Source organism: Canis aureus, chromosome 9, assembly GCF_053574225.1.
Source record: "Canis aureus isolate CA01 chromosome 9, VMU_Caureus_v.1.0, whole genome shotgun sequence".
NCBI lineage: Eukaryota > Metazoa > Chordata > Mammalia > Carnivora > Canidae > Canis > Canis aureus.
In genome coordinates, this window is record NC_135619.1 from 61,564,758 (window position 1) to 61,580,204 (window position 15,447).

Genomic DNA, 15,447 nt, shown 5'->3' on the forward strand with positions numbered 1-15,447 from the left:
TTAGAGTCTGACACTTTCTAATAGAGAAGTATGATAGGAAAGAGAATAAAAGTACACAAAAGTTAGAATTACCATTTCCCCTGGGAAGAATTTATTTATCTGGTTTTTGAGATACAAAAAAGTCCCTCTAGAGGATGAGGCTTAGTTGGAATTAGACATCAAGCCTAAGAGCACCTTAGCTGATTCACTCTTTCATGAATCAGGTATTTCTCATGCCAAAATATGTGCTGGAAGCAGGGGCTCCAGAAGAATGGAGAACGCTAAGGACTAATTTAATGAATCCAAGCCTGTTGAATGGACAATCATCTGCACCTTAAAGCTTGGAATCTTGCAGGTGATCATCAATTTCCATATATGACTTGATGCACACCCATCCATCCCACTCCACATATACATACACATTTTTTAATTAGAAAGGGGAACAAGGTATCAAGTATAGAATATCAAGTATTGAGCTTTTATTATTTCTCTCTATATGTAGGTTTAAGAACCTCAAGTGAGGGACGCCTGGGTGGCTCAGCGGTTTAGCACCTGCCTTTGGCTCAGGGTTGATCCTGGAGTCTCAGAATCGAGTCCCACATCAGGCTCCCTGGATGGAACCTGCTTCTCCCTCCACCTGTGTCTCTGCCTCTCTCTCTCTCTCTCTATGTATCTCTCATGAATAAATAGATAAAATCTTAAAAAAAAAAAGAACTTCAAGTGATGTTAATAGTTAAGAGAAGGTATATATATATATATATATATATATACACATATATATATATATATATACCTATATATAGCTATAAAGCTATCATTGAGAGGGAGAAAAGAAGCAACCAAGGAATTAGGAAATGATCCTAGAATAGAAAAGTACCACTGAGATTGCCAGTCTATGATGAGATAAAAAGTAAGTACTAGAATTAAATCAACATGCTAATTTCTTCATCAAGATAGATATCATTGCTACCAAAAAAGAAAGAAATCAGCTAAACAGTTGATTTACATTCTGGCACAAGCTCCTTGTCTCATTACAGACTGGTAGCAAAGACTTTACTGACCCACAGTCCACTGCTAGCTCCACTTGGAGTAACATAGCCATGGAAGACAGGAAAAGAGAGAATTTTTCAAAGGGGTAGAGAATGGTTAGCTATGTAAAATGTTGCATAATTCAGGTGAGATAAAGGAAAAAAAAAACAACAACAAAGAAACAAACCCAGCTCACCTTATTTGGTAGATGATGGCAATCTTTGAACCGATAATTTGGGGAGAAAAGTAAGTTAACAGGTTGGTTACTGAAAAGAATAAAAGTGTGTGCATCACTCAGTCCTGTATTTCCAGCTTCTTACATGATACCTGGGCTGGTAAGTATGAAGTGGGAGAGTTAGAACAATGCAATGAGATAATTATGAGTCCATTATTATTCTACTTCTGTCGTTTATAAGCTAGTCAAAGGAGGTTAAAGAGAATTTGGCCAACCGTGATTCTGCATTCCCAAGACATTATCAGATAGTTGTGAAATACAGTAGCAGGTTAATTATAATCATCACAATTTTACTGGTCCGAGGAAGAACCACGGCGACCCTATCCTTCACTTACATGCACACACCTGCACACAAACCTGGAGTGTAATCTAGAATTGACAGTGGGTCTGGAATAATGTGCTCAAAATGCAACCTTAATTGACTAGGGCATAGGGAAAGGACAGACTTTAAGTACCAAGGTGATTATTTGTTCCATTACAAAGCATAATGAATACACAGGTGAATAAATAAAATTCCCTGTTAGCTCTTAAATAATTAGTGTATCTTACATTCAAAAACAGACACCAAGAGTGCAAATATCTTTTGAGCACTAAGTAGTATACAGAAATGTTGAGTCCCTATACTGTACACCTAAAACTAATATAACACTGTATGTTATCTACACTGGAATTAAATTTTTAAAAATAAATAAATATATAGAACAAACACCAAAACTGAATCTAGGCATATTTGAATGATGCTGTCTTGGCTCAGTCAAGCCTTTAAAGCTTGATCCTGAAATAAGATGAGAAGAAAAAGGGAGTAGTTTAAGGACACAAAATAACTTGATTCCGGATGACAACCTGTACCAATAGCTCACATTACCAGCTATTAGACATTGTTTTCTTTTAACCTATATTGCAATGTGAATGTGGCAATGTTATTTGCAGTAGCATCTTATTCTCTGCGATGGCATTAATTTAGACAGCCTAAAGGGCTATAGGGCATGTAAGTGAATCTATAAGTGACAATGTAATCTCTTTAATAAAAGAAATCATCCTAAGAATAGAGGAAGATTATTGACTTAGAAAAAGAAGGTCAAGAGCTGCTTTAGAAGAAGTCTTACATAGTTAGTCATGGGTTTCCGGAGTCTTTCTGAAGTAAATTAAAACAAAACAAAACAAAAAGTCTCCTGCAAATAAGAAGCATCTCTGAATATACACCAGTTTGTCTCCAAGACCAAACCGGTCCAACAGACTTTACCGCAGTGGTGGTTATGTTGTGTATCTGTATCTGAACACTTTACATATGGTTAGTGTGATGGTGGACCTGAATTTTAATTTTATTTCACTTTAATTGACTTAAGTATAAATAGTTACACATGGCTGGCGGCTACTATACCGGATAATACAACCCAAGATCTTAAAAAGAGCTGAGCAAAGTCTGAAAATTAATCATATTGACTCTAATCCTGCCAGTCCTGCCCTCCCAGTGAGAAATTAGCAACCACCAATAAAGATTTGTTGCATTTAGGAATCTAGGCCTAGCACAGAGCTATAGCTGCCTCATAGGTATTCATAGGACCCCGACCTCTATTTGGCCAAATGGAGAAATCATTATCTTTCGATCCTAAATATGAGATAATCATCCCAATTTTTTTTTTTTTTTTTTACCTTCTATGGAGAACGTTTAGACACAGAGTTCAGAATAGTCAAGGAATAGAACTGGTGGGAGAGAGGGAAGTATAAAAGAAATGCTAAGTGTTATGCAGTGATAATTATCTGTCAGACTGCTGTTTATCTAGGGTTCTGTTTCCTTCATCGTTACTTCTGGCTTTCTAATGAATCTCATAATTTGAATTTTAACAAACAGCATATGGCCAACATGCTGTAATACATTTCACAAGCTATAAATGGCCATTTTCTTTGCCTCTTTAAGCAGATAACATCCACATGGAGATTCCAGGGGGTTCTTCTCCATGCTGTTTAGCTTGTAGCTTTATTGCTACTTTCATTATTACAAATGATAAACTTGTACATTTTATTTTTTTTCTTCAAAAAATGATGCTCTGGCCACATTCACCCTTTATTCCCTTGTAAAAAATATTTTTGTATTTTTAGTCACTTTCATATAAATGGAGCTTGATTTAAATTAGGAAGTGTTGGGATCTCTGGGTAGCTCAGCGGTTTAGCACCTGCCTTTGGCCCAGCGTGTGATCCTAGTGTCCCGGGATTGAGTCCCACGTCAGGCTCCCTGCATGGAGCCTGCTTCTCCCTCTGCTTGTGTCTCTGTCTCTCTCTCTCTCTCTCTCTCTCTCATGAACAAATAAATAAAATCATAAAAAAAATAAATTAGGAAGTGTTGATAAAAATTAAAGAAAAAATTTAAAAACTAAAAACATCTACAATGTAAGCCCTCAACTAATATACAGTTAACATTTTACCTGATGTGTATATTTTGAATAAAGTTTGTTTTTATTTTTGGTAAGTCTTATTTCAACATGCTCTTTGGGGCACCTGGGTGGCTCAGTCAGTTGTGTCTGACTCTTGATTTCAGCTCAGGTCATGATCGCGGGGTTGTGAGATCAAGGCCTGCATCAGGTTCCAAGCTAGGCATAGAGCTTGTATAAGATTCTCTCTCTCTCCCTCTCCTTCTAGCTGTCCCCTCCGGCTCATGTTCTCTCTCTCTCTCTCTCTCTCATCTCTCTCTCTCAAATAAGACAAAATAAAAATGTTCTTTAAAAGCTTTGGAAGGAAATTGTTTCTACCTATTCATTCAGTGGCCTAGGAAGTAGGGTAGAGAAGAGAATGCTGATATTCAGTAGAATACTGTAGGCCCAGAAGGAACCCACATACTTTCAGATAGATCAACCATCTGAAGTCGAATGGCATTAGGTTCAGGAATTGGTGCAGCTCATTGATTCTGAAAGTCTTCTTGATCATTGCCTGTTCAGAAATATTCTGTTTTTTCTTTCAATCACTTTTAATTTGCATCAAAACAGAGATGAGGAATGACTTCCCATGCATCCTCTGAAAAAAAGGTGTTTGAGAAACACGGGAATCAGCTCTCACAAATGTGTTACACAGACCCATAGTTAGTTCCTGGTTGATTCATGGAAGGTCATTGTCTGTGTAATACAAAGTGGAGTCTGGGTTACTTAGCAGTCATGTCAGGTTAATATAAACTGCTCTTCTGAAAGCCTGATGACTAGCCCCAGACCAGTAATCACCAACAAATAAGGAATCTGAAAGGGTGCCTCAATATAGTGAATGCAATTACCTCAACTAAAATGCCTAAAAGTCACCCATAGTGTGTGATTACAGCAGCAACACCAAATTTTAATGCAGCATACAGTCGCTATTGGATGCAGTAACACCAGGGTGAGCTTAATGGCAATAATGGGTTAAGTTGCCAGCAGAAGCTCCCTCCTCATTTCTCTTTAGTTATAATAGTTACCACCATTTTTCCTTTCATAGATGTCCTGATCCTATCAGGATTGAAGCCATCCAAATGGGTTCCTACAAGAGGAATTTGAAAGTAGTCTTCTATATTTCAAAGAATCTAAAATTTGTGAGGTTTTTCTCTAAGTTACAATAGGAACTGAAACAATGTCATATAGTCCAGTCTCTTGGAATTATGGAAAACCTGAGGCTTTTGCTTTAAAAGGTCAGTGGAGTCTCATATTGAAAGATAAGGATCAAATAATGAAGTTAAATTCTCAAGATGCTAGCAATAACTAGATTTATAAAACTAGATATTTTGGCATTCAGTCTTCAAGTTTCCAATGAAATTAATAAGGAAAATGGAGTTGGGAAATTAAAACCTTATTTGGCGTTTCCATTATATTACAGGAAGGCAGTGAAATGTTGTGTTAATAACACTCTAGAGCCAGACTACTCAGTTTTAACCTTCAGGCTTAACCATGTACTAACCTTATGGGGCTGGGCATGATTAATTTATAGAAACTCTGTAAAAAAAGTTATGATAGTAAGAGCACCTACTTCATAGTGTTAATGCAATTATTAAATGAGTTAATATATGTAAACACTTAAAAATAACTGGCAACAGAAAAACATTTAACAAAATATTTATTATTAATATTATAAATACATAAAATCAAACTAATCCTAATTAGCATGGGTTCCAGAGCTTAATAAAGACATGTAGAAAAAAAGCATCATCAGGCAATTCTCTGATTACCTCTAAATGCTTTTGAATTCTTCATTTATATAAGTCATTTATACATACTTGAAATCATTTCAGAAAATGGCATGTTCCTTTTTTCTCAATCCCCCCATTTGATTCTCTGAAGATCTTAAAATTTGTGGAGTTTTCATCAAGAACTGCTCATATAGCAACTATGGAACCTCATTCAACAACCTAGATTTCTTATTATCTTTGCGTAGAACAAAAAAACTATGCGTTGGAATGGTATGAATTGAATTCTCATGCTTTTCTGTTTGTTTGATTTGCTTTTCTCTGCAGCAATTATACAAGAATGGACGTATGTTCCTCAAATTGATTTATTATAAAGTCTTTTTTGAAAGGAGTCTTTCAACATCAGATGAACACAGGCATGAAAATAGCAAACATTTTTTTTTTTTTTAATCTTGTCATGGCATTCAGAAAACACCAGGCTGGGAATGTGCTAGTGGTGAAGCAGGAGGCAAACATAGATGAAGTCAATGAATTGCATCACACAGTTTCAACTTAGAGAAGCTATTTTAAAGACTTTGTAGAAGCAAAACCCATTTGAAAAAAAAAATCAAGAACATTTCATAGCTTTTATTTTGTGTACTGTCATTTGAATACAAATGAGATAAATGGAATTACTCTTGCCTGAACTGGAAAAGTGACAATGAGATAGAAAGGTCTACAGTCTTAGGAATGATGGTTTTGAGTAAGGGTGACAGGCTAGGTAACTCATGATCACAGAACTTTCCTGAAAACAATATCCTGGAAAAGAGAAAAGAGTCAGCATGTGTGTGGGACTTTAAAATACTAATTAGTACTTTGACATCACTAAGATGTGCAATGTTCACAAATGAAGAAAGTAGAGACAAGAAGACTTAAATGATTTGCTTCAAGCCTCAACATTATTTTATCAATAGAAGTAGGGCTAAATCATCTGGACCCTTCTACATGAGTACCTGTGTATGGTCTATATTTAGCCTCTGTCTTCCCCAATTCTGTAGATTCATCTTCATCATCCAAACAGCAAGATTTGTAAATTCATCATCTTCTGTAGATTCCCTGCTTATGCACTTTTTGTGCTTAATCACTCTGAATATGGTTCATTTGTATTATGCCTATACTGACTAGATGCTTGAAAGAATAATTTTTAAATTTTCCCTTAAAATTCAAATAATTCTCCAGGCCATAGATTGATGATGTTATTGTTGTATTATGTTTGATGATGCTATATGAGTTTTTTAATCTGCACATTAAAGCTTCACATCAGCTCAGAAACAAAAGGTATTCTCAGTATATTTTTGAAGGATGTTTCTCTTCCAACTGTTTTACTGATGTTCCATTATATTTCTGGTTATTTAATCCCTGATTTTGCTCACTTTCAGGGGGAGCCCAAATTTTTCTTGAATTTGATGATAACAGTTTTTTCTCTTTTACTTCTGTCTTCCGCTACTGTGGGTGAAAATAATATGTCTGTTACTCTTTTCTAACTTCCCTTCTATTCTTTCTTAATTTCTTCAAAACATATCTAATTTCGACTCCTTTTTATCTCTTTATAATCTCTTCAATCTATGTGATCATATCCTATTCCATCATTTTTCATGATATCAGGCATATAAATCTCCTTAAAGTTTCATCTGAATCCTGTAGCAAATCACTTTCAGTGATAGGTTTTTAGAGAGACCTGCTTTGGTGGAATCAGTTGGAATTGTACTTGTTTTCCTTTTTTTGCTCACTATCATTTTGAAGACCTAATGCAGCTCTTGTTTTCTGTTTATCTCTGAAAAGCATGAGATCCATTCAGCATTTGAAAGCATCTAATCTGATGGAGTGTCTTCACTTCTCCTTACTGTTTGTGTGACAATGAGAAGCTTCTCTTCCTAATCTTCATCTTCTAAAATAAGGCTGTTATACCTAATAATCATTAATTCATGTTAGGCATCTGTTGGACCTTCTCCAATCTGAATTTTCCAGTTCTCTGACAGAGTCTTTTAGGTACATGTAAGTGTTCATTATCCGATGTGAATGGACCCTGGTGTTCCTACCTTCGCCCTCAATTATGTTTTCATTAGCAGTTTAGAATAGTGTGCCTACTTCCATTCCTTCCTAATTTTTCATTTGTGTTGCATAGAGCTATAATCTAGAGGACTAAGGAAAAGGTTAACTTAAGTTTTGCATCTTCTTCCATTGATTTATTGATTTGTATCAGTGTGGTCTCATTATGCTTATTTTATAACTGGGTTACATTAAAATACCACATTATTTCCTTTGTTGCTCAAATTATTCTAGCTTTGCCCATAGGGAGCTCTATCAGGTTCCTATCTGCCTTTCATATGTCTCCAACCTTTTGTTTCCTTGAATACTTCCTTATTTTCTGTGACTGCAAGATTCCTGAGGCTTATTTTGTATGTTTCCAGCCTCAGCCCTAAAATCAGTCATTTCTCCATAAAGCCCCAGTTTCTTTTATTGGAAAATACTATTTTGGGGGTACCTGGGTGGCTCAGTGGTTGAGCATCTGTCTTTGGCTCAGGTCATGATCCTGGGATCCTGGGATCCAGTCCCACATCAGGCTGCCCACTGGGAGCCTGCTTCTCCCTTGGTCTCTGTCTCTGCCTCTCTCTCTGAGTCTCTCATGAATAAATAAAATCTTTTAAAAGAAAATGTGATTTAGAAACCAAGGTACAGGTGTTAAGTATGATCTTTCTTTAAAAAACAAACAAACAAATGAATGAATAAAACCTGTCTTAATGAGCTGATGTCTACTTTCACAAACATCTGAAATTCATGACAGTTTATATTCATAGTTTGATTTGTTTCTCTGCTAAATCAGTCAATATTATACCTCACAGAACAAAAATTACGAGAGGTATAGCTTCTAGTTTAATGTTTTCCGATAGAATTTGACAATTTACTATTCCATCTAATTCATTTGTTAGCTTTTCATATTATGAGAATGTATTTGAACAAAAAAATTAATGTTCACACAAATTTAAATTAAAGAGAGTTTCCATTTTCACTTTAAAATTTTAAACTGACAGACGATATAATTTTATTTATGGAATGTATGTCTTTAAAATCTCTTACTTAGTTTTTAAATAAAAGATCAGAAACAGAAGCTTTGACCTGGTAAGAGAAAGCCTAGTTTTGTTGTTGTTGTTGTTTTTAATTTTGGTATTTACAACCTGGCAATTATATCACAAAAATAATATAACTCAGCATTTTTGATATCTCTTATAAAACCAATAACAAAATAGTTAATGGAATTAGACAATAAACCATAGGTTCTGGAGAAGACAACCGAATGGAATCAGTAGATAAAAAAAATACTTTCTCATGAACTTTAGAAGAATATGTGAAGCAAAATTCTAAGGAAAACCATATTGTGTTTGGAACTTTAATATATGGGTTCAATTCTGAATCTACCAGCAGCTGTCTCTGTAACCTTGGGCTAGTTAACAGATCTGACCTACAGTTTTCTTATTGAAAACTGAAGGGAATTTCCCACTGAGCTTATTTTCCAGCATTCTTGTGAGATCAAATAACATAATGCACATGAGGGCTATTTTTAAATTGCAAAATGCTATGTAAATTACTTTTGTTAGTCTTAATGAATATGCATCATGACATTGTAAATAGGAACTGGGATTGTTGGACTGGAAGAAAAAGTATAGATAATGAAGTGATTTTAATGGTATGTCAATGAAACTCAAAGCTCATCTTTATAATCTTAACAGCTAGCATGGTACAGATCCATCCCAGTTAGTATATGCTTCAATAAAAGTGAGGAATATCAAAAAATATGACTCCTTTCTTTCTGTTTCTAGGCCGGTGGTCTGGTTCAGGATGACCAACTTTGATGGCCTTTGAACCAACCAGCTTCTCTTTGTATTGTAACCAATTAGCCTAAACAGTACTGTGGGGGTTATTCCTCTAAAGATTAGTACTTCCACACTGTTCCATTGATTCGAAATACCCAATGTCTCCTCATTCCTATAGAGAAAAATTATACATTTTTCAACATAATATTGAAACATCCTGGCAGCCCGGGTGGCTCAGTAGTTTAGTGCTGCCTTCAGCTCAGGGCATGATCCTGGAGACCCGGGATTGAGTCCCATGTCAGACTCTCTGCATGGAGCCTGCTTCTCCCTAGGCCTGTGTCTCTGTCTCTCTCTCTCTCTCTCTCTCTCATTCTTTCATGAATAAATAAATGAAATCTTAAAAAAAATAAAATAAAATAAAACATCCAGCTTACCTTTCCATGTCTCCTGCTATTCCATCACACTTATATCTCGACTAAAATTGAATACTACTTTTTTGACAAATTGCTGTTTCCTGCTTCTACTTAAAAATGATAGGTAGTATTTATCACAAGCAAGTGACAAGTGTGTATTTACCTCTTGCTAAATAGCATTACATTGACAACCATGCATGATAGAAAAGGAAGGGGGGCACCTGGGTGGCTCAGTGGTTGAACATCTGCCTTTGGCTCAGCGCATAATCCCAGGGTCCTGGGATTGGTCCTGCAATGGCTCCCCACAAGGAGCCTGCTTCTCCCTCTCTCCCTCTGCCTGTGTCTCTGCCTCTCTCTCTCTGTCTCTCATGAATAAATAATTAAAACCATTAAAAAAAAAAAAAGAAAGGAAGCATAATTTGAGCAAATATTGTCAAATTACTAATACTTGTGTTCAGCAGATCAAAACTACTGAGAGAAGGATGGGCACCTCAACTCAGGTCATGATCCCAGGGTCCTGGAATCCAGTCCCACATTGGGCTCCCTGCTCAGTGAGGAGTTCACTCCTCTCTCTGCCCCTCTCTCTGCTTGTTCTCTTTCTCTCTCTCTCTGTCTCTCTCTCAAAAATAAATAAAATCTTTATTAAAAAAAAAAAGAAAACTACTCAGAAATAACAAAAGACCATGGGTAATCATAGATAAATTATTGGTTAAGATGATCAGGCTTGGGATGCCTGGGTGGCTCAGTAGTTGAGCATCTGCCTTCTGCTCAGGGTGTGATCCCCAGTCCAGGAATTGAGTCCTGCATTGGGCTCCCTGTAAGGAGCCTGCTTCTCCCTTTGTCCATGTCTCTGCCTCTCTGTGTGTCTCTCATGAATAAATAAATAAAACCTTAAAAAAAATGATAATCAGGCTTATTGAAAATTTAAAGAAAATGATCACAAATATTGAGAGGAAGTTTTCAAGAAGAAGCAGTACATGAGATATCCCTCGACTGAGGATTGGAATCTATCTCCATGTTGTCTGCATACAAGGGAACATTCTCATTCAGGAGGAAAAAATGGAACCTGCCTAATGGCTGGAAATACCGTGGTAATGAATATTTTGCGGTCTTTCATTGATTTATCCTTTTAGTTAGTCATTAATTCAACAAATATTTATGGAGTACCTACTATGTGCCAGATACTTTTCCACCCACTAGAGATAAAACAGTGAACAAGCAGACTACAAGTCTCCAAGAACTGTCATTGTAGTGGGAGCAGACTGACCAAAGCAAAGAAACAAACAGATATACTAGGTCAGGTAGCAGTAATAAAAAGAAATAAGGCTGAGGATGGTGGTGGAGAGTGATGGGAGACAGTGGTACCTGTTTTATAAGGGGAGGTCAGGGAAGAACTCCTGAGTGTGTGTCTGGACAGACCTGTGTACTTGAGAGAGTGAGTCACGTGTGTACCCAGGAAAAGGCCAGTCCAGAGGACAGGAGGGGCCAAAGCACCTAGGCAGGATTGTGCTTGCCGAGTTCTGGAACAATCACAGGCCTTCGTAGTCATAACCATGAGAATCAGGGGGAAGAGGGTTAGAAGAGGAGCTTAGAGAGGTAGCTGTGAACACAGTCATGGGGGGGCAGGAGGGACTTAAGGTCAACAGATGGACTTTGGATGCTATTCTGGGAAAGACAGGATGTTAGTAATTGGCTGTGGGCAGACAAGTAACTGGATCTGACCTGAGTTTAAATCAATCCTTCTGGAGGCTGCTGAGAATAGACCTTGAGAGGAATAAGAAGGAAGGAGGAGTCTGAAGAGGTTGGTTCAGGTGCGGGAACCTGGGGTTGACCTGGAGTGACACTGCCTATGATGTGCGGAGACCTGCCACACCATGGTCTCCTTTTGCCTTTGGGACAAAGTAAACTTCCTCGACTTGTCCTACAGGTCAGCGTGGCGTCATTTCTCCTTGTGTCACCAACTACATTTGCCTGCTTTTTGCCTTTTTTCCACCATCCTCGACTCTAGTCTTTCTGCCTGGTCCTTCAGTGCAGATTATTTCCCCTGCCATAAATATTTCTCCCATCCTATTCACCTAGTTGATTCACCTTACCTTTTACAGTTGATTTCTTCGGAGCAGCTCTCTCCAATCTAACTCATGGGGTCAAATTCTCCTAGTAGAATCTCTCGTCATGGGCTGTATTTACACTTCTGGACAGTGACTGTAATTATAATTTTACATTGGTTTAGGTAATTTTGGGTTATTGTCTGTCTATGCCACCAGACTGTCAGTGCCCTGAGGGAAGAAGCCATGTGGTTTTCTTTGCTTGATGTTACCCACTTCAGTGCCTAATATAGTGCTTTTATTTGTTAAAAATAAGGAGTGAAGTTCACGTAGGTAGCTAAATCAAAGTCTTACAGAGAGAATTGCACTTGGCGTGAAGATACATGGATTAATCTTAGTTTTCACCTCAAAACTGAGGGGCTTTGGTTTCTCCCTATATAAAATCACAGAGGTCACTGGGATAGTGCACTGTAAGTTTTCCTCAGCCTTTGAAATTTAAGATAAAGAAGTATTATGACATGAATTTCCTCTTTTGATTATAGCATTTATGAAATTTGCATAATGCTAAGAAATTGAGTAACTGTAATTACATTTTCGATTAAGAAGCATGAAGGAGAACTGGGTGGCTCAGTTGGTTAAGCATCTGACTTTGGCTCGGGTCATGATCCCAAGGCTCTGGGATTGAGTCCCACATTGGGTTCCCTGCTCAGCGGGGAGCCTGCTTCTCCCTCTACCTCTGTCCTTCCTCCCAGCTTGTGCTCTCTCTCTGTCAATAAATTAATAAAACCTTTAAAAAAAGATTAAAGAGAATGAGCCTGAAAAAATATAAGTATGCACAATAGAAGTAGAAGAGGTGATCAGTAAAATTGACATGAGCTTTAAGAGTGAATTAAGATAGGAAAGCTGGAGAGAAGATGAATCTCATGAACATTTCCATGGCTTTATATACAGGCAGAGGGGGCTGGTGCCTCCGTGTGGTGACTTGAGGGATGATGTGCTCAGGAACCAGGATTTAGTGTCCCCAAAACAGTTGTTAGTGGATAAAACCTGGAGAATATCCATGAGTTAAACAGGTTTCTCAGTAGCCACTAGGCAGGAGACTAGATCACTCTCCTGTGGCTTATTTGGTGCCCAAGCAAGAGGTCAGTTTTAGGGGCTTAACTGCCTGTTTCCAGAGCAGAGGAAGTATCCACCTAGACACCATTGGACATACAAGAAGCACCCCCAAAATATTTGGCAGAAGGAAAGCAAAGGGAAGAAAATATGTACTGTGGATAATTGTCACATTAACATGCTCAAGCCTACATACTGTGCTTGTGTGTGGCTGGGAGGGACAGTGATAATACTGAACAGATGCAAACCGGTATTTGCTCTGAACCAAATTTTGACAAGTGCCAGGACAAGGAGGGCAATCAAAAGAAAAGTGCTTGAGAAGACACGCAAGTTGATTTTTTTTCTTGTTCTCCCAGTTAGGAAATAAAATTTTGATTGACACATTAATTTACACTCTAACAACATTGGGTAGAAACAAAACATTCCTTCTCTCATATAGACATAAAAATCACTGTCTCATCCCCATCCATTCCTCCCGGTACCTAACAGAAGAACTCACTGGAAACACCTGTAACATGACATCACGTTCTCTCATTTTGAGAAATATTCAGTGAATGTGTCTGAAGATAGACAGGGAAATGGGATCAGGATGATGATTAAAGGTACACATAGTCATGTGTCACCCTTGACATGTGACCCTTTATATGTCCTACATTAAAAATGTGATAGTTTTATGAGCAGCACCAAAGTCTGGCCTGAGAGCAAGAAAACCTGTGTATGTCTTAATGGCGGCAAACTACCTATTTAGTTAAAAGCCTACCAAAAAAAAAAAAAAAAAAACACAAAAAACTAAGAACCACCCATTTCATTCATCAGCTAGCAGTCCTGAGGAGGCAGATCACGATCTTACCTCAAATTCTGTCATCAGTAGCAATAGTTTTCAAAGAAGGCCATCCACTCACATGGCCTGAATTGGATTTCATTCCTCTATTTGCTTCAATACCCGGCCTTCATGACGAGTCGCTGTTGGAAATTCCATAGCATAAACCCTAGAATCGGTATCAGTGACCTTATTTATATCCAGCGAAAAAGAACACCTTTTGAATAATGCATACTCTTCATGGGCGGCCTTCTATGTCCCTTTTTCCCTCTGTCTTTCACATGATGGAATTATTTCAATTGGACCAAAGTTCCTGGGAAACAAAAATTCAATGAGATTCTCCATCTGGCATTGAACAAAAATTCAATGAGATTCAATGAAAATCTCCATCATTTTGAATCATCAAGCAACAAACCATTTTTAGTTTCCAAGCATGTACTATTTTTTCTTGTCATTGATACTTTGCTATTGATAATGATAGTATTAGCCACATGAAACTTAATATCATCCTGTACAAATAAGGCGTAGTTAGAGAAGTAAATGGCTCTAGACAGAGGCCGAAAAGGGCTTCCTGTGCTTCTGCGTAAACCAGAATCAAGCACAGGGCGCACACATGATTGACTCTAGCTAAGGCAGTGTTTGCCTTTTTTTTTTTTTTTTAAAGACTGAGGGGTGTGTGTGTGTGTGTGTTTGTGTGGTGTGTTTTGAGCAGTAGAGCAGTCTTGGGTTCACAGGAAACTAAAGGGAAGGTGCAGAGACTTCCCATGTACCTTCTGCCCCCAGTCATGAGCAGCCTTGCTCATTACCAATGGCTCTGACCAGGGCGTACATGTTTTACAATTGATGAGCTTACACCAACACACCATAATTGTTCAAACTCCATCATTCACAGCAAAGTTCACTCTTGGTCTTGTACATTCTATGGATTTGGGAAAATGTACAATGACATATTTCCATCACTATGATATTTTAGTATGATCTTTTCACCTCTGTGAGAATATTCTGTGCTCCACCTATTCACCCCCCATTCCACCTCTGGAAACTATTGATCTTTCTAATATCTGCACAGTTTTGCCTTTTCCAGAATGCCATGTTTTGGAAATCATAGGGTATGTGGCCCTTTCAGACAGGCTTCTTTTGTTCAGTAATATGCACTAGGTTTCCTCTGTGTCTTTTCATGGCGTGACAGCTCATTTCTTCTCACACCGTTTAACATTTCATTGCCTGGATGAACACAACAGTTTAATTTATTCATTCACCTACTGAAAGACAAGTTGGTGGCTTCCAAGTTTTGGAAATTATGAATAAAACTGCTATAAACATACATATGCAGGTTTTTTGTGTGGATATAAATTTTTAACCCCATTATGTTTGGACAAATGTTTTATGTATAAACTTATACTATTTATACTTGTATAAATTAACTATTTATATTTGTATAAATACAATATATCCTGTATCATCTCATACTATTTATACTTGTACCAGTTAAGAATTTATGCTTGTATCAATACCTAGGAGTACAACTGCTGAGTCCTCTGGTAAGACTATGTTAGGTTTTGTAAGAAATTGCCACACTGTCTTCCATGGTGGCTGCTCCATTTTGCATTCCCACCAACAAGGAGAGTTCCTCTCGCTCTGCAACTTTGTGAGCATGTGGCATCATCCACAATTCCGGTTTGGGCCATTTAAAAGGTGTGTAGTGGCATATGTTTTCATTTGCATTTCCCTGATGAAATATGATGTTGACTATATTTTCATATGAGTATTTGACATCTTCATAAACTCTATGATAAGGTGAACGTTGAGATCTTTGTCCTATAT

The 15,447-nt window shown here is 37.5% G+C and overlaps 1 long non-coding RNA gene across 3 annotated transcripts in view; it reads right to left on the reverse strand.

Annotated features, from left to right (window-relative positions):
• Positions 1-15,447, reverse strand: part of LOC144321004 (uncharacterized) — a 126,305-nt gene that overhangs the window by 85,455 nt on the left and 25,403 nt on the right. For 2 of the 3 annotated variants that reach the window (XR_013386678.1, XR_013386677.1), the window contains exons 3-4: positions 13,654-13,936; positions 11,739-11,847 (exon numbers count right to left, since the gene is read on the reverse strand). This is a non-coding gene — a long non-coding RNA (uncharacterized LOC144321004). Of the gene's footprint in view, positions 1-5,356; positions 6,867-11,738; positions 11,848-13,653; positions 13,937-15,447 lie in introns of those variants that run through there. The other variant, XR_013386676.1, reaches the window with a different exon arrangement.